Here is an 18868-nt window from a genome sequence, read left to right on the forward strand (position 1 = left end):
TGCTGTATGTGGAGGCTAGTTAGTCAGGGATTGCATGCAGGCAGCCTCCCATCTTAATACTCCATTATCAGAGAGAGCGAGAGAGAGAGAGATGAGGGCTGTGACTCAGGGAAGCAGATCTGGCTGTACGGTAGAGACACTAGAGAGATAGACATGCAGAAGACTGTTCTGTGTTCGTTTTAGGAGAATGTGCCACAGCTCATAGCAGAAAATGGCGATTCTAGCACAGTTCCCCAGCTAAGGCAGGCAAGGGAGCAGACAGACAGACAGCGCTCACGTCACAAACTGGATCATGGTTTTAAGGTTGGTCTAACTCTAATCATACGCTTGTTTGAGTTCCTGTTGGAGAGAGCTAGAGAGAGAGAGGTAGAGAGGTATGGCAGAGAATGCTGCAGGGTGGAGCTGATGCATACCTTCTGCTATCTGTAGGTGTGATGTGTATTTGTGACTGTGATGTTTAACTGTGACTGTGTTGTGTATCTGTGACTGTAATGTGTATCTGTGACTGTGATGTGTAACTGTGACTGTGACATGTATCTGTGACTGTGGCGTGTATCTGTGACTGTGATGTGTATCTGTGACTGTGACATGTATCTGTGACTGTGGCGTGTATCTGTGACTGTGGCGTGTATCTGTGACTGTGATGTTTAACTGTGACTGTGATGTGTATCTGTGACTGTGACATGTATCTGTGACTGTGGCGTGTATCTGTGACTGTGATGTTTAACTGTGACTGTGATGTGTATCTGTGACTGTGATGTGTATCTGTGACTGTGATGTGTATCTGTGACTGTGATGTGTGTCTGTGATGTTTAACTGTGACTGTGATGTGTATCTGTGACTGTAGCGTGTATCTGTGACTGTGGCGTGTATCTGTGACTGTGATGTGTATCTGTGACTGTGGCGTGTATCTGTGACTGTGATGTGTGTCTGTCAGATAGCTTGTTGTGCTTCAGTATAATGGTAATGAGGATGCATGTGGGCCTTGTTGTGTGTTAAACCTCTCTGTTAGTGGAAGCTGCCGCAGCATCTCTCTCTCTCTCTCTATGTAAAACAATATGGGTCCAGCCAGCCAGAGATGTTGGTCGGGTCGCTCCAGTCTCTGCCAGCCAGAGATGTTGGTCGGGTCGCTCCAGTCTCTGCCAGCCAGAGATGATGGTCGGGTCGCTCCAGTCTCTGCCAGCCAGAGATGTTGGTCGGGTCGCTCCAGTCTCTGCCAGCCAGAGATGTTGGTCGGGTCGCTCCAGTCTCTGCCAGCCAGAGATGTTGGTCGGGTCGCTCCAGTCTCTGCCAGCCAGAGGATGCTCCAGTCTCTCAGCCAGAGATGATGGTCGCTCCAGTCTCTGCCAGCCAGAGATGTTGGTCGGGTCTGCCAGCCAGTCTCTGCCAGCCAGAGATGTTGGTCGGGTCGCTCCAGTCTCTGCCAGCCATGGTCGGGTCGCTCCAGTCTCTGCCAGCCCAGCTCCAGTCTCTGCCAGCCAGAGATGTTGGTCGGGTCGCTCCAGTCTCTGCCAGCCAGAGATGTTGGTCGGGTCGCTCCAGTCTCTGCCAGCCAGAGATGTTGGTCGGGTCGCTCCAGTCTCTGCCAGCCAGAGATGATGTAATTATTTTGACAGGTGCAAGATCCAAAACTGCCTGCAATTTGTATGTTCAAATCAAATCAAACTTTATTTGTCAAATGTCGAATTGACAGTGAAATGCTTAGTTACAAGCCCTTAACCAACAGTTAACAGTTCAAGAAGAATTAAGAAAACATTTACCAAATAAACTAAAGTTAAACATTTATAAAAAAAATGAACACGATAAAATAACAATATCGAGTCTATATACAGGGGGTACTGGTACAGAGTCAGTGTGCAGGAGTACAAGTTAGTTGAGGTCATTTGTACATGTAGGTACAGTTGAAAACGCACTGTGGTTGTTCAACTAGCCTACCTGGTTAAATAAAAGGTGAAATGAAAGGTAGGGGTGGAGTGACTGTGCAAAGATAATAAACAGCGAGAAGCAGCAGTGTACAAAACAAATGGGGGGCGTTTGATTAATTGTTCAGCAGTCTGATGGCTTCAGGGGAGGGGGGCGTTTGATTAATTGTTCAGCAGTCTGATGGCTTCAGGAGGAGGGGGGCGTTTGATTAATTGTTCAGCAGTCTGATGGCTTCAGGGGGGGGGCGTTTGATTAATTGTTCAGCAGTCTGATGGCTTCAGGGGGGCATTTGATTAATTGTTCAGCAGTCTGATGGCTTCGGGGGGGGTTTGATTAATTGTTCAGCAGTCTGATGGCTTCAGGGGGGCGTTTGATTAATTGTTCAGCAGTCTGATGGCTTCAGGGGGGCGTTTGATTAATTGTTCAGTCTGATGGCTTCAGGGATTAATTGTTCAGCAGTTGAGGAGCCTTTTGGACCCAGACTTGGTGCTCCGGTACCACTCACCGTGCGGTAGCAGAGAACACAGTCTATGACTTGGGTGGTCTTTCCGGAGTTTGATAGAATGACACAGCATATTATATAGGTCCTGGATGGTGACTTATAACATGACACAGCATTTATATAGGTCCTGGATGAAGACTTATAACATGACACAGCATTTTATATAGGTCCTGGATGGTGACTTATAGTGTGTTAAGGATGTACATATTGTAGTTGTTCTGGGTACGTTCATGTGTGTAGAGATGGTTGAAACATATTGTAGTTGTGGTGGGTAGTTAGTCACCCTTATTACAGAACAACTCTGTGGTGGAGTAGTTAGTCACCCTTATTACAGAACAACTCTATGGTCTCTGTGGTGATGGTGTAGTTTAGTCATTAATACAGAACAAGGTCTGTGGTGGGGAGTTATCACCCTTATTACAGAACAACTCTGTGGTCTCTGTGGTGGGGTAGTTAGTCACCCTTATTACAGAACAACTCTGTGGTCTTTGTGGTGGGGTAGTTAATCACCCTTAATACAGAACAACTCTGTGGTGGGGTAGTTAGTCACCCTTATTACAGAACAACTCTGTGGTGGAGTAGTTAGTCACCCTTATTACAGAACAACTCTGTGGTCTCTGTGGTGGGGTAGTTAGTCACCCTTAATACAGAACAACTCTGTGGTGGGGTAGTTAGTCACCCTTAATACAGAACAACTCTGTGGTGGGGTAGTTAGTCACCCTTAATACAGAACAACTCTGTGGTGGGGTAGTTAGTCACCCTTAATACAGAACAACTCTGTGGTGGGGTAGTTAGTCACCCTTATTACAGAACAACTCTGTGGTCTCTGTGGTGGGGTAGTTAGTCACCCTTAATACAGAACAACTCTGTGGTGGGGTAGTTAGTCACCCTTAATACAGAACAACTCTGTGGTGGAGTAGTTAGTCACCCTTATTACAGAACAACTCTGTGGTCTCTGTGGTGGGGTAGTTAGTCACCCTTAATACAGAACAACTCTGTGGTGGGGTAGTTAGTCACCCTTAATACAGAACAACTCTGTGGTGGGGTAGTTAGTCACCCTTATTACAGAACAACTCTGTGGTGGGGTAGTTAGTCACCCTTAATACAGAACAACTCTGTGGTGGGGTAGTTAGTCACCCTTATTACAGAACAACTCTGTGGTGGGGTAGTTAGTCACCCTTATTACAGAACAACTCTGTGGTGGGGTAGTTAGTCACCCTTAATACAGAACAACTCTGTGGTGGGGTAGTTAGTCACCCTTATTACAGAAACTCTGTGGTCTCTGTGGTGGGGTAGTTAGTCACCCTTAATACAGAACAACTCTGTGGTGGGGTAGTTAGTCACCCTTAATACAGAACAACTATGTGGTGGGTAGTTAGTCACCCTTATTACAGAACAAATCTGTGGTGGGGTAGTTAGTCACCCTTAATACAGAACAACTCTGTGGTGGGGTAGTTAGTCACCCTTATTACAGAACAACTCTGTGGTCTCTGTGGTGGGGTAGTTAGTCACCCTTAATACAGAACAACTCTGTGGTGGGGTAGTTAGTCACCCTTAATACAGAACAACTCTGTGGTGGGGTAGTTAGTCACCCTTATTACAGAACAACTCTGTGGTGGGGTAGTTAGTCACCCTTAATACAGAACAACTCTGTGGTGGGGTAGTTAGTCACCCTATTACAGAACAACTCTGTGGTGGGGTAGTTAGTCACCCTTATTACAGAACAACTCTGTGGTGGGGTAGTTAGTCACCCTTAATACAGAACAACTCTGTGGTGGGGTAGTTAGTCACCCTTATTACAGAACAACTCTGTGGTCTCTGTGGTGGGGTAGTTAGTCATGGTTAATACAGAACAACTCTGTGGTGGGGTAGTTAGTCAATCCTTAATACAGAACAACTCTGTGGTGGGTAGTTAGTCACCCTTATTACAGAACAAATCTGTGGTGGGGTAGTTAGTCACCCTTAATACAGAACAACTCTGTGGTGGGGTAGTTAGTCACCCTTATTACAGAACAACTCTGTGGTCTCTGTGGTGGGGTAGTTAGTCACCCTTATTACAGAACAACTCTGTGGTTGGGTAGTTAGTCACCCTTAATACAGAACAACTCTGTGGTGGGGTAGTTAGTCACCCTTATTACAGAACAACTCTGTGGTGGAGTAGTTAGTCACCCTTATTACAGAACAACTCTGTGGTCTCTGTGGTGGGGTAGTTAGTCACCCTTAATACAGAACAACTCTGTGGTGGGGTAGTTAGTCACCCTTATTACAGAACAACTCTGTGGTCTCTGTGGTGGGGTAGTTAGTCACCCTTATTACAGAACAACTCTGTGGTCTTTGTGGTGGGGTAGTTAATCACCCTTAATACAGAACAACTCTGTGGTGGGGTAGTTAGTCACCCTTATTACAGAACAACTCTGTGGTGGAGTAGTTAGTCACCCTTATTACAGAACAACTCTGTGGTCTCTGTGGTGGGGTAGTTAGTCACCCTTAATACAGAACAACTATGTGGTGGGGTAGTTAGTCACCCTTAATACAGAACAACTCTGTGGTGGGGTAGTTAGTCACCCTTATTACAGAACAACTCTGTGGTCTCTGTGGTGGGGTAGTTAGTCACCCTTATTACAGAACAACTCTGTGGTCTTTGTGGTGGGGTAGTTAATCACCCTTAATACAGAACAACTCTGTGGTGGGGTAGTTAGTCACCCTTATTACAGAACAACTCTGTGGTCTCTGTGGTGGGGTAGTTAGTCACCCTTAATACAGAACAACTCTGTGGTGGGGTAGTTAGTCACCCTTAATACAGAACAACTCTGTGGTGGGGTAGTTAGTCACCCTTATTACAGAACAACTCTGTGGTGGGGTAGTTAGTCACCCTTAATACAGAACAACTCTGTGGTGGGGTAGTTAGTCACCCTTATTACAGAACAACTCTGTGGTGGGGTAGTTAGTCACCCTTATTACAGAACAACTCTGTGGTGGGGTAGTTAGTCACCCTTAATACAGAACAACTCTGTGGTGGGGTAGTTAGTCACCCTTATTACAGAACAACTCTGTGGTCTCTGTGGTGGGGTAGTTAGTCACCCTTAATACAGAACAACTCTGTGGTGGGGTAGTTAGTCACCCTTAATACAGAACAACTCTGTGGTGGGTAGTTAGTCACCCTTATTACAGAACAAATCTGTGGTGGGGTAGTTAGTCACCCTTAATACAGAACAACTCTGTGGTGGGGTAGTTAGTCACCCTTATTACAGAACAACTCTGTGGTCTCTGTGGTGGGGTAGTTAGTCACCCTTAATACAGAACAACTCTGTGGTGGGGTAGTTAGTCACCCTTAATACAGAACAACTCTGTGGTGGGGTAGTTAGTCACCCTTATTACAGAACAACTCTGTGGTGGGGTAGTTAGTCACCCTTAATACAGAACAACTCTGTGGTGGGGTAGTTAGTCACCCTTATTACAGAACAACTCTGTGGTGGGGTAGTTAGTCACCCTTATTACAGAACAACTCTGTGGTGGGGTAGTTAGTCACCCTTAATACAGAACAACTCTGTGGTGGGGTAGTTAGTCACCCTTATTACAGAACAACTCTGTGGTCTCTGTGGTGGGGTAGTTAGTCACCCTTAATACAGAACAACTCTGTGGTGGGGTAGTTAGTCAATCCTTAATACAGAACAACTCTGTGGTGGGTAGTTAGTCACCCTTATTACAGAACAAATCTGTGGTGGGGTAGTTAGTCACCCTTAATACAGAACAACTCTGTGGTGGGGTAGTTAGTCACCCTTATTACAGAACAACTCTGTGGTCTCTGTGGTGGGGTAGTTAGTCACCCTTATTACAGAACAACTCTGTGGTGGGGTAGTTAGTCACCCTTAATACAGAACAACTCTGTGGTGGGGTAGTTAGTCACCCTTAATACAGAACAACTCTGTGGTGGGGTAGTTAGTCACCCTTAATACAGAACAACTCTGTGGTCTCTGTGGTGGGGTAGTTAGTCACCCTTAATACAGAACAACTCTGTGGTGGCGTAGTTAGTCACCCTTAATACAGAACAACTCTGTGGTGGAGTAGTTAGTCACCCTTATTACAGAACAACTCTGTGGTCTCTGTGGTGGGGTAGTTAGTCACCCTTAATACAGAACAACTCTGTGGTGGGGTAGTTAGTCACCCTTATTACAGAACAACTCTGTGGTGGGGTAGTTAGTCACCCTTATTACAGAACAACTCTGTGGTCTCTGTGGTGGGGTAGTTAGTCACCCTTATTACAGAACAACTCTGTGGTCTGTGTGGTGGGGTAGTTAGTCACCCTTATTACAGAACAACTCTGTGGTGGGGTAGTTAGTCACCCTTATTACAGAACAACTCTGTGGTCTCTGTGGTGGGGTAGTTAGTCACCCTTATTACAGAACAACTCTGTGGTGGGGTAGTTAGTCACCCTTAATACAGAACAACTCTGTGGTGGGGTAGTTAGTCACCCTTATTACAGAAGAACTCTGTGGTGGGGTAGTTAGTCACCCTTAATACAGAACAACTCTGTGGTGGGGTAGTTAGTCACCCTTATTACAGAACAACTCTGTGGTCTCTGTGGTGGGGTAGTTAGTCACCCTTAATACAGAACAACTCTGTGGTGGGGTAGTTAGTCACCCTTATTACAGAACAACTCTGTGGTCTCTGTGGTGGGGTAGTTAGTCACCCTTATTACAGAACAACTCTGTGGTGGGGTAGTTAGTCACCCTTATTACAGAACAACTCTGTGGTCTCTGTGGTGGGGTAGTTAGTCACCCTTAATACAGAACAACTCTGTGCTGGGGTAGTTAGTCACACTTATTACAGAACAACTCTGTGGTCTCTGTGGTGGGGTAGTTAGTCACCCTTAATACAGAACAACTCTGTGCTGGGGTAGTTAGTCACACTTATTACAGAACTACTATGTAGTCTCTGTGGTGGGGTAGTTAGTCACCCTTATTACAGAACAACTCTGTGGTGGGGTAGTTAGTCACCCTTATTACAGAACAACTCTGTGGTCTCTGTGGTGGGGTAGTTAGTCACCCTTATTACAGAACAACTCTGTGGTCTCTGTGGTGGGGTAGTTAGTCACCCTTATTACAGAACAACTATGTAGTCTCTGTGGTGGGGTAGTTAGTCACCCTTATTACAGAACAACTCTGTGGTGGGGTAGTTAGTCACCCTTATTACAGAACAACTCTGTGGTCTCTGTGGTGGGGTAGTTAGTCACCCTTAATACAGAACAACTCTGTGGTGGGGTAGTTAGTCACCCTTATTACAGAACAACTCTGTGGTCTCTGTGGTGGGGTAGTTAGTCACCCTTAATACAGAACAACTCTGTGGTGGGGTAGTTAGTCACCCTTAATACAGAACAACTCTGTGGTCTCTGTGGTGGGGTAGTTAGTCACCCTTATTACAGAACAACTCTGTGGTGGGGTAGTTAGTCACCCTTAATACAGAACAACTCTGTGGTGGGGTAGTTAGTCACCCTTATTACAGAACAACTCTCTGGTGGGGTAGTTAGTCACCCTTATTATAGAACAACTCTGTGGTGGGGTAGTTAGTCACCCTTAATACAGAACAACTCTGTGGTCTCTGTGGTGGGGTAGTTAGTCACCCTTAATACAGAACAACTCTGTGGTCTCTGTGGTGGGGTAGTTAGTCACCCTTAATACAGAACAACTCTGTGGTGGGGTAGTTAGTCACCCTTAATACAGAACAACTCTGTGGTGGAGTAGTTAGTCACCCTTATTACAGAACAACTCTGTGGTCTCTGTGGTGGGGTAGTTAGTCACCCTTAATACAGAACAACTCTGTGGTGGGGTAGTTAGTCACCCTTATTACAGAACAACTCTGTGGTTGGGTAGTTAGTCACCCTTATTACAGAACAACTCTGTGGTGGGGTAGTTAGTCACTCTTAATACAGAACAACTCTGTGGTGGGGTAGTTAGTCACCCTTATAACATTGTTACTTTACAGCCGTATTCTAAAATGGATTACATTAAAAATAATCCTCAGCCATATAAACACAACATCCCATAATGACAAAGCAAAAACAGGTTTTTAGAAACAGAAATACCTTATTTACAGAAGTATTCAGACCCTTTGCTACGAGACTCAACATTGAGCTCAGGTGCATCCTGTTTCCATTGATCATCCTTGAGATGTTTCTACAACTTGATTGGAGTTCACCTGTGGTCAATTCAATTGATTTGGACATGATTGGACAGGCACACACCTGTCTATATAAGGTCCCACAGTTGACAGTGCTTGACAGAGCAAAAACCAAGCCATGAGGTAGAACCCTCTGTAGCAAGAGTTCTAACCTTTTGGGTTCCATGTAGAACTCTTTCTACAGATGGTTCTACCTGGAACCCAAAAGGGTTCTCATACGGGGACAGACAAAGACCCCTTTTTTCTATGAGTGTAGAACAGGGTAATGGCTTTGAGAATAATTCAAGCTGGGATTAAGGTTTGTATTCATAGTTCAACTATAATGACCAACAAAACACACCTCTCTCTCTTCTCACCTCACCAAGAGAAGCATGCTGGTGCCTGGGAGGTTTAGGTTGTGACAGACACAACACACCTCTCTCTCTTCTCACCTCACCAAGAGAAGCATGCTGGTGCCTGGGAGGTTTAGGTTGTGACAGACACAACACACCCCTCTCTCTTCTCACCTCACCAAGAGAAGCATGCTGGTGCCTGGGACATTTAGGTTGTGACAGATGATTTTCTCGTCCCCTCTGCTGTCAGGGTGATATGCTTGTATTTGTGTCTGTAGTTTAGATGTGTAGTTTTAGTTAGTACAGTACAGTACAGCAGTATTAAATGCTGTCAGGGTGATATGCTTGTATTTGTGTCTGTAGTTTAGATGTGTAGTTTTAGTTAGTACAGTACAGTACAGCAGTATTAAATGCTGTCAGGGTGATATGCTTGTATTTGTGTCTGTAGTTTAGATGTGTAGTTTTAGTTAGTACAGTACAGTACAGCAGTATTAAATGCTGTCAGGGTGATATGCTTGTATTTGTGTCTGTAGTTTAGATGTGTAGTTTTAGTTAGTACAGTACAGTACAGTAGTATTACATGCTGTCAGGGTGATATGCTTGTATTTGTGTCTGTAGTTTAGATGTGTAGTTTTAGTTAGTACAGTACAGCAGTATTAAATGCTGTCAGGGTGATATGCTTGTATTTGTGTCTGTAGTTTAGATGTGTAATTTTAGTTAGTACAGTACAGCAGTATTACATGCTGTCAGGGTGATATGCTTGTATTTGTGTCTGTAGTTTAGATGTGTAGTTTTAGTTGGTACAGTACAGTACAGCAGTATTAAATGCTGTCAGGGTGATATGCTTGTATTTGTGTCTGTAGTTTAGATGTGTAGTTTTAATTGGTACAGTACAGTACAGCAGTATTAAATGTTTGAATAGCTGGCAGTATGAATAAATATAAAATGAGGAACCTTCCTCCTACGACAGGATCCCAGGGAGACATGCTCATTAAACAAATGCTGTATCAGCTAGCCTGACACACACACACCTCTCTCTCTACTCCACCTGCTGTCTCAACCTCTGAATGCTCGGCTATGAAAAACCAACTGACAACTGTTAGACTAGCTAACAGTGTGTTCAGAGATTTTAGACTAGCTAGCAGTGTGATCAGAGCTGGTAAACTACCTAGCAGTGTGATCAGAGGTTTTAGACTAGCTAGCAGTGTGAACAGAGGTTTTAGACTAGCTAGCAGCGTGATCAGAGGTTTTAGACTAGCTAGCAGTGCTAGCAGCTAGCAGTGTGATCAGAGGTTTTAGACTAGCTAGCAGTGTGATCAGAGGTTTTAGACTAGCTAGCAGTGCTAGCAGCTAGCAGTGTGATCAGAGGTCTTAGACTAGCTAGCAGGTGTTAGACTAGGTATCAGGTGTTAGACTAGGTATCAGATGTTAGACTAGGTATCAGGTGTTAGACTAGGTATCAGGTGTTAGACTAGGTATCAGGTGTTAGACTAGGTATCAGATGTTAGACTAGGTATCAGATGTTAGACTAGGTATCAGGTGTTAGACTAGGTATCAGGTGTTAGACTAGGTATCAGGTGTTAGACTAGGTATCAGGTGTTAGACTAGGTATCAGATGTTAGACTAGGTATCAGGTGTTAGACTAGGTATCAGATGTTAGACAAGGTATCAGGTGTTAGACTAGGTATCAGGTGTTAGACTAGGTATCAGGTGTTAGACTAGGTATCAGATGTTAGACTCGGTAGCAGATGTTAGACTAGATATCAGGTGTTAGACTAGGTATCTTTGTGATCAGAGGTGTTAGACTAGGTATCAGGTGTTAGACAAGGTATCAGGTGTTAGACTAGGTATCAGGTGATAGACTAGGTATCAGGTGTTAGACTAGGTATCAGGTGTTATACTAGGTATCAGGTGTTAGACTAGGTATCAGGTGTTAGACTAGGTATCAGGTGTTAGACTAGGTATCAGGTGTTAGACTAGGTATCAGAGGTGTTAGACTAGGTATCAGGTGTTAGACTAGGTATCAGATGTTAGACTAGGTATCAGGTGATAGACTAGGTATCAGATGTTAGACTAGGTATCAGATGTTAGACTAGGTATCAGGTGTTAGACTAGGTATCAGATGTTAGACTAGGTATCAGATGTTAGACTAGGTATCAGGTGATAGACTAGGTATCAGGTGATAGACTAGGTATCTTTGTGATCAGAGGTGTTAGACTAGGTATCTGTGTGATCAGAGGTGTTAGACTAGGTAGCAGGTGTTAGACTCGGTATCAGGTGTTAGACTAGCTATCAGGTGTTAGACTAGCTATCAGGTGTTAGACTAGGTATCAGGTGTTAGACTAGGTATCAGCTGTTAGACTAGGCATCTATGTGATCAGAGGTGTTAGACTAGGTATCTGTGTGATCAGAGGTGTTAGACTAGGTAGCAGGTGTTAGACTGGGTATCAGGTGTTAGACTAGGTATCAGGTGTTAGAATAGATATCAGGTGTTGGACTAGGTATCAGGTGTTAGACTAGGTATCAGGTGTTAGACTAGGTATCAGGTGTTAGAATAGATATCAGGTGTTGGACTAGGTATCAGGTGTTAGACTAGGTATCAGGTGTTAGACTAGGTATCAGGTGTTAGAATAGATATCAGGTGTTGGACTAGGTATCAGGTGTTGGACTAGGTATCAGGTGTTAGAATAGATATCAGGTGTTGGACTAGGTATCAGGTGTTAGACAAGGTATCAGGTGTTAGACTAGGTATCAGGTGTTAGAATAGATATCAGGTGTTGGACTAGGTATCAGGTGTTGGACTAGGTATCTTTGTGATCAGAGGTGTTAGACTAGGTATCAGGTGTTAGACAAGGTATCAGGTGTTAGACTAGGTATCTTTGTGATCAGAGGTGTTAGACTAGGTATCAGGTGTTAGACAAGGTATCAGGTGTTAGACTAGGTATCAGGTGTTAGACTAGGTATCAGGTGTTAGACTAGGTATCAGGTGTTAGACTAGGTATCAGGTGTTAGACTAGGTATCAGGTGTTAGACTAGGTATCTTTGTGATCAGAGGTGTTAGACTAGGTATCTGTGTGATCAGAGGTGTTAGACTAGGTAGCAGGTGTTAGACTCGGTATCAGGTGTTAGACTAGCTATCAGGTGTTAGACTAGCTAGCAGGTGTTAGACTAGGTATCAGGTATTAGACTAGGTATCAGCTGTTAGACTAGGCATCTATGTGATCAGAGGTGTTAGACTAGGTATCAGCTGTTAGACTAGGTATCAGGTGATAGACTAGGTATCAGGTGTTAGACTAGGTAGCAGGTGTTAGACTAGGTATCAGCTGTTAGACTAGGTATCAGCTGTTAGACTAGGTATCAGCTGTTAGACTAGGCATCTGTGTGATCAGAGGTGTTAGACTAGGTATCAGGTGTTAGACTAGGTATCAGGTGTTAGAATAGATATCAGGTGTTGGACTAGGTATCGGGTGTTAGACTAGGTATCAGGTGTTAGAATAGATATCAGGTGTTGGACTAGGTATCAGGTGTTAGACTAGGTATCAGGTGTTAGACTAGGTATCAGGTGTTAGAATAGATAGCAGGTGTTGGACTAGGTATCAGGTGTTGGACTAGGTATCTGTGTGATCAGAGGTGTTAGACTAGGTATCAGGTGTTAGACTAGGTATCAGGTGTTAGAATAGATATCAGGTGTTGGACTAGGTATCAGGTGTTAGACAAGGTATCAGGTGTTAGACTAGGTATCAGGTGTTAGAATAGATATCAGGTGTTGGACTAGGTATCAGGTGTTGGACTAGGTATCAGGTGTTAGACTAGGTATCTGTGTGATCAGAGGTGTTAGACTAGGTATCTGTGTGATCAGAGGTGTTAGACTAGGTAGCAGGTGTTAGACTGGGTATCAGGTGTTAGACTAGGTATCAGGTGTTAGAATAGATATCAGGTGTTGGACTAGGTATCAGGTGTTAGACTAGGTATCAGGTGTTAGACTAGGTATCAGGTGTTAGAATAGATATCAGGTGTTGGACTAGGTATCAGGTGTTAGACTAGGTATCAGGTGTTAGACTAGGTATCAGGTGTTAGAATAGATATCAGGTGTTGGACTAGGTATCAGGTGTTAGACAAGGTATCAGGTGTTAGACTAGGTATCAGGTGTTAGAATAGATATCAGGTGTTGGACTAGGTATCAGGTGTTGGACTAGGTATCAGGTGTTAGACTAGGTATCTGTGTGATCAGAGGTGTTAGACTAGGTAGCAGGTGTTAGACTGGGTATCAGGTGTTAGACTAGCTATCAGGTGTTAGACTAGCTATCAGGTGTTAGACTAGGTAGCAGGTGTTAGACTGGGTATCAGGTGTTAGACTAGCTATCAGGTGTTAGACTAGCTATCAGGTGTTAGACTAGGTATCAGGTGTTAGACTAGGTATCAGGTGTTAGACTAGGTATCAGCTGTTAGACTAGGCATCTGTGTGATCAGAGGTGTTAGACTAGGTATCAGCTGTTAGACTAGGTATCTGTGTCATCAGAGGTGTTAGACTAGGTATCTGTGTCATCAGAGGTGTTAGACTAGGTATCAGCTGTTAGACTAGGTATCTGTGTCATCAGAGGTGTTAGACTAGGTATCAGCTGTTAGACTAGGTATCTGTGTCATCAGAGGTGTTAGACTAGGTATCAGCTGTTAGACTAGGTATCTGTGTCATCAGAGGTGTTAGACTAGGTATCCAGGGTGTTTGTGTCCCAAATGGCACCCTATTCCCTATATAGTGCACTACTTTAGACCAGGACCCTATTCCCTATAGCACTACTATCTCCAAAGGGCTCTGGCCAAAAGTAGCACACAAGATAGGGTGCCAATTCCCAATCTTGTCCTCAAACCATCACCGTATCATTTTATTTATGTACTCAACTAGGTAAGTCAGTTAAGAACAAATTCTTATTTACAATGACCGCCTATCGGGGAACAGTGGGTTAAACTGCCTTGTTCAGGGGCAGAATGACAGATCGAATGTCAGCTCTGAGATTCGATCTTGCAACCTTTCCGTTACTGGCCCAACGCTCTAACCACTAGGCTACCTGCCGTCCCTACACTCTAACCACTAGGCTACCTGCCGTCCCTACACTCTAACCACTAGGCTACCTGCCGCACCAGTTCACAATTGGCTCATTCATCCCCCCTCCTCTCCCCTGTCACTATTCCCTAGGTCGTTGCTGTAGAAGAGAATGTGTTCTCAGTCAACTGACCTGGTCAAAGGGTTAAATCAATAAAGATACAGGCATTAGTGTGGAGCTCACATCCTCCTCTCTGTATCCCTCCTCTCTGTATCCCTCCTCTCTGTATCCCTCCTCTCTGCATCCCTCCTCTCTGCATCCCTCCTCTCTGTATCCCTCCTCTCTGTATCCCTCCTCTCTGTATCCCTCCTCTCCTCCTCTCTGTATCCCTCCTCTCTGTATCCCTCCTCTCTGTATCCCTCCTCTCTGTATCCCTCCTCTCTGTATCCTCCTCTCTGTATCCCTCCTCTCTGTATCCCTCCTCTCTGTATTCCTCCTCTCTGTATTCCTCCTCTCTGTATCCCTCCTCCTCTCCTCCTCTGTATCCCTCCTCTCTGTATCCCTCCTCTCTGTATCCCTCCTCTCCTCCTCTCTGTATCCTCCTCTCTGTATCCCTCCTCTCTGTATCCCTCCTCTCTGTATCCCTCCTCTCTGTATCCCTCCTCTCTGTATCCCTCCTCTCTGTATCCCTCCTCTCTGTATCCCTCCTCTCTGTATTCCTCCTCTCTGTATCCCTCCTCCCTCCTCTGTATCCCTCCTCTCTGTATTCCTCCTCTCTGTATTCCTCCTCTCTGTATCCCTCCTCTCTGTATCCCTCCTCTCTGTATCCCTCCTCTCTGTATTCCTCCTCTCTGTATCCCTCCTCTCCTCCTCTCTGTATCCCTCCTCTCTGTATTCCTCCTCTCTGTATTCCTCCTCTCTGTATCCCTCCTCTCTGTATCCCTCCTCTCTGTATCCCTCCTCTCTGTATCCTCCTCTCTGTATTCCTCCTCTCTGTATCCCTCCTCTCTGTATCCCTCCTCTCTGTATTCCTCCTCTCTGTATCCCCCTCTCTGTATCCTCCTCCTCTCTGTATCCCTCCTCTCTGTATCCCTCCTCTCTGTATCCCTCCCCTCTGTATCCCTCCTCTCTGTATCCCTCCTCTCTGTATCCCTCCTCTCTGTATCCCTCCTCTCTGTATCCCTCCTCTCTGTATCCCTCCCCTCTGTATCCCTCCTCTCTGTATCCCTCCTCTCTGTATTCCTCCTCCTCCTCCTCCTCCTTCTGTATCTGTATCCCTTTCTGTATTCCTCCTCTCTGTATCCCTCCTCTCTTATCCTCCTCTGTATTCCTCCTCTCTGTATCCCTCCTCTCTGTATTCCTCCTCTCTGTATCCCTCCTCTCTGTATCCCTCCTCTCTGTATTCCTCCTCTCTGTATTCCTCCTCTCTGTATCCTCCTCTCTGTATCCCTCCTCTCTGTATCCCTCCTCTCTGTATCCCCCTCACCTCTGTATCCCTCCTCTCTGTATCCCTCCTCTCTGTATCCCTCCTCTCTGTATCCCTCCTCTCTCTGTATCCCTCCTCTCTGTATCCCTCCTCTCTGTATCCCTCCTCTCTGTATCCCTCCTCTCTGTATTCCTCCTCTCTGTATCCCTCCTCTCTGTATCCCTCCTCTCTGTATCCCTCCTCTCTGTATCCCTCCTCTCTGTATCCCTCCTCTCTGTATCCCTCCTCTCTGTATCCCTCCCTCTGTATCCCTCCTCTCTGTATCCCTCCTCTCTGTATCCCTCCTCCTCTCTGTATCCCTCCTCTCTGTATCCCTCCTCTCTGTATCTGTATCCCTCCTCTCTGTATCCCTCCCCTCTGTATCCCTCCTCTCTGTATCCCTCCTCTCTGTATCCCTCCTCTCCTCCTCTCTGTATCCCTCCTCTCTGTATCCCCTCTCTGTATCCCTCCCTCTGTATCCCTCCTCTCTGTATCCCTCCTCTCCTCCTCTCTGTATCCCTCCTCTCTGTATCCCTCCTCTCTCCTCTGTATCCCTCCCTCTCTGTATCCCTCCCTCTGTATTCCTCCTGTCTTCCTCCTCTCTGTATCCCTCCTCTCTGTATTCCTCCTCTCTGTATCCCTCCTCTCCTCCTCTCTGTATCCCTCCTCTCTGTATCCCTCCTCTCTGTATCCTCCTCTCTGTATCCCTCCTCTCTGTATCCCCCTCTGTATCCCTCCCTCTGTATCCCTCCTCTCTGTATCCCTCCTCTCTGTATCCCTCCTCTCCTCCTCTCTGTATTCCTCCTGTATCCCTCTCTGTATCCCTCCCCTCTGTATCCCTCCTCTCTGTATCCCTCCTCTCTGTACCCCTCTCTCTCTGTATTCCCTCCTCTCTGTATCCCTCCTCCTCTGTATCCCTCCTCTCTGTATCTCCTCCTCTCTGTATTCCTCCTCTCTGTATCCCTCCTCTCTGTATCCCTCCTCTCTGTATTCCTCCTCTCTGTATCTCTCCTCTCTGTATCCCTCCTCTCTGTATCCCTCCTCTCTGTATCCCTCCTCTCTGTATTCCTCCTCTCTGTATCCCTCCTCTCTGCATCCCTCCTCTCTGTATTCCTCCTCTCTGCATCCCTCTTCTCCTCCTCCTGTTTTGCACTCTGTATCCCTCCTCTCTGTATCCCTCCTCTCTATATTCCTCCTCTCCTGCTCTGTCTGTCAGAGGTCAGGGTTTGTGAAGGGGAATAGTCACATCTGTTACGTGGACTAGATTGTGACAGTACTGGCCTGGTGGGCACTGGGACACAGTAGCATTGGCATGAACACTGTCTGTATGAGATACAGAACAGCCCAGGGGATACGGTACAGCTTCGCTTGGTCCAGGAATAAATGTTTCCACTCCAATGTCCAATTGTACTGTATTTCTGCGCTGTCAGACAGCTAGTGTTTTGGTAACTGTCAGAAACCTAGTGTTTTGGTAACTGTCAGACACCTAGTGTTTTGGTAACTGTCAGACACCTAGTGTTTTGGTAACTGTCAGACACCTAGTGTTTTGGTAACTGTCAGACACCTAGTGTTTTGGTAACTGTCAGACACCTAGTGTTTTGGTAACTGTCAGACACCTAGTGTTTTGGTAACTGTCAGACACCTAGTGTTTTGGTAACTGTCAGACAGCTAGTGTTTTGGTAACTGTCAGACACCTAGTGTTTTGGTAACTGTCAGACACCTAGTGTTTTGGTAACTGTCAGACACCTAGTGTTTTGGTAACTGTCAGACAGCTAGTGTTTTGGTAACTGTCAGACACCTAGTGTTTTGGTAACTGTCAGACACCTAGTGTTTTGGTAACTGTCAGACACCTAGTGTTTTGGTAACTGTCAGACAGCTAGTGTTTTGGTAACTGTCAGACACCTAGTGTTTTGGTAACTGTCAGACACCTAGTGTTTTGGTAACTGTCAGACAGCTAGTGTTTTGGTAACTGTCAGACACCTAGTGTTTTGGTAACTGTCAGACAGCTAGTGTTTTGGTAACTGTCAGACAGCTAGTGTTTTGGTAACTGTCAGACAGCTAGTGTTTTGGTAACTGTCAGACAGCTGGTGTTTTGGTAACTGTCAGATCAAAATGTCTTCTCTTTAGGAATATTGTTGCCAACTTGCCGTAGTTATAATTTTATTTATATTTTTTCTGGATATTTCTTCACTGAAGGTTGAGCGTTCAAATAGTTTTTATTGAATGCCAGTACACTGCTCACTTCTCTGCTGTGGCGTGAGAGATATTCCCAGTGGTCCAGAGATACGTTATTACTCAATGTGGTCGATATATAGCTGCCTATTACATTATTATAGGTGTTACTGTGTTAGAGGCACATCATTTCTCATACGACATGCCAAGGGTCTCTCTAGTGAACACACCCTCTCCCTCTTTCTCTCTCTCTCTCTCTCTCTCTCTCTCTCTCTCTCTCTCTCTCTCTCTCTCTCTCTCTCTCTCTCTCCCTCTCCCCCCTCTCTCTCTCTCTCTCTCTCTCTCTCTCTCTCTCTCTCTCTCTCTCTCTCTCTCTCTGTGTCTCTCTCTGTCTCTCGCTCTCTAGAAAGCTATCTATCTCTCTATCATTCCTTCCCTCCCTCCCACTCTCTCTCTCTCTCTCTCTCTCTCTCTCTCTCTCTCTCTCTCTCTCCCTCTCTCTCTCTCTCTCTCTCTCTCTCTCTCTCTCTCTCTCTGTCTCTCGCTCTCTAGAAAGCTATCTCTCTCTCTCTCTCTCCTTCCCTCCCTCTCTGTTCTCTCTCTCTGTTTCTCTGTGTCTCTGTCTATCTCCTTCCCCTCTCTCTCTCTCTCTGTGTCTGTCTCTCCCTCTCTCTCTCTCGCTCTCCATCTCCCCCCCTCTCTCTCCCTCTCTCTCTCTCTCTCTCTCTCTCTCTCTCTCTCTCTCTCTCTCTCTCTCTCTCTCTCTCCCTCTCTCTCTCTCTCTCTCTCTCTCTCTCTCTCTCTCTCTCTCTCTCTGTGTCTCTCTCTGTGTCTCTCTCTGTCTCTCGCTCTCTAGAAAGCTATCTATCTCTCTATCATTCCTTCCCTCCCTCTCTTTCTCTCTCTGTTTCTCTGTGTCTCTGTGTCTGTCTCTCCCCTCTCTCTCTCTCTCTCTCTCGCTCTCCTCCCCCCTCTCTATCTCCCCCTCTCTATCTCCCTACCTCCCTCTATGTCCCTATTCCTGCTCTGTCACTGTGATGGATGAGTGTCTCTACTGTCTGGTCTGTAAGGAGATGATTCAGGGAGAAGCCCAGGCTGTTGAACTGTTTGCTGACTTTACATACCATGGGTTTGGGGAGAAAGCTATATTCTAGATGTGTTTGTTTCTAGTTCATTTCATCTCTGTGCTGGTGGATTTGGTATTTATGCAGCAGTCTGTCACAACAGACTCATTTCTCCATCGTTTAAAATGTAT

The 18868-nt window shown here is 45.5% G+C and overlaps 1 protein-coding gene across 1 annotated transcript in view; it reads left to right on the top strand.

Annotated features, from left to right (window-relative positions):
- Positions 1–18868, top strand: part of LOC127919627 (janus kinase and microtubule-interacting protein 3-like) — a gene marked incomplete at its 3' end in the record, with an annotated part of 50300 nt that continues 31432 nt past the window's right edge. The window contains exon 1 of the mRNA XM_052503369.1: positions 1–303. The remainder of the gene's footprint in view (positions 304–18868) is intronic.

The sequence above is a fragment of the Oncorhynchus keta genome, unplaced genomic scaffold (genome assembly GCF_023373465.1).
Source record: "Oncorhynchus keta strain PuntledgeMale-10-30-2019 unplaced genomic scaffold, Oket_V2 Un_contig_17269_pilon_pilon, whole genome shotgun sequence".
Classification (NCBI taxonomy): Eukaryota; Metazoa; Chordata; class Actinopteri; order Salmoniformes; family Salmonidae; genus Oncorhynchus; species Oncorhynchus keta.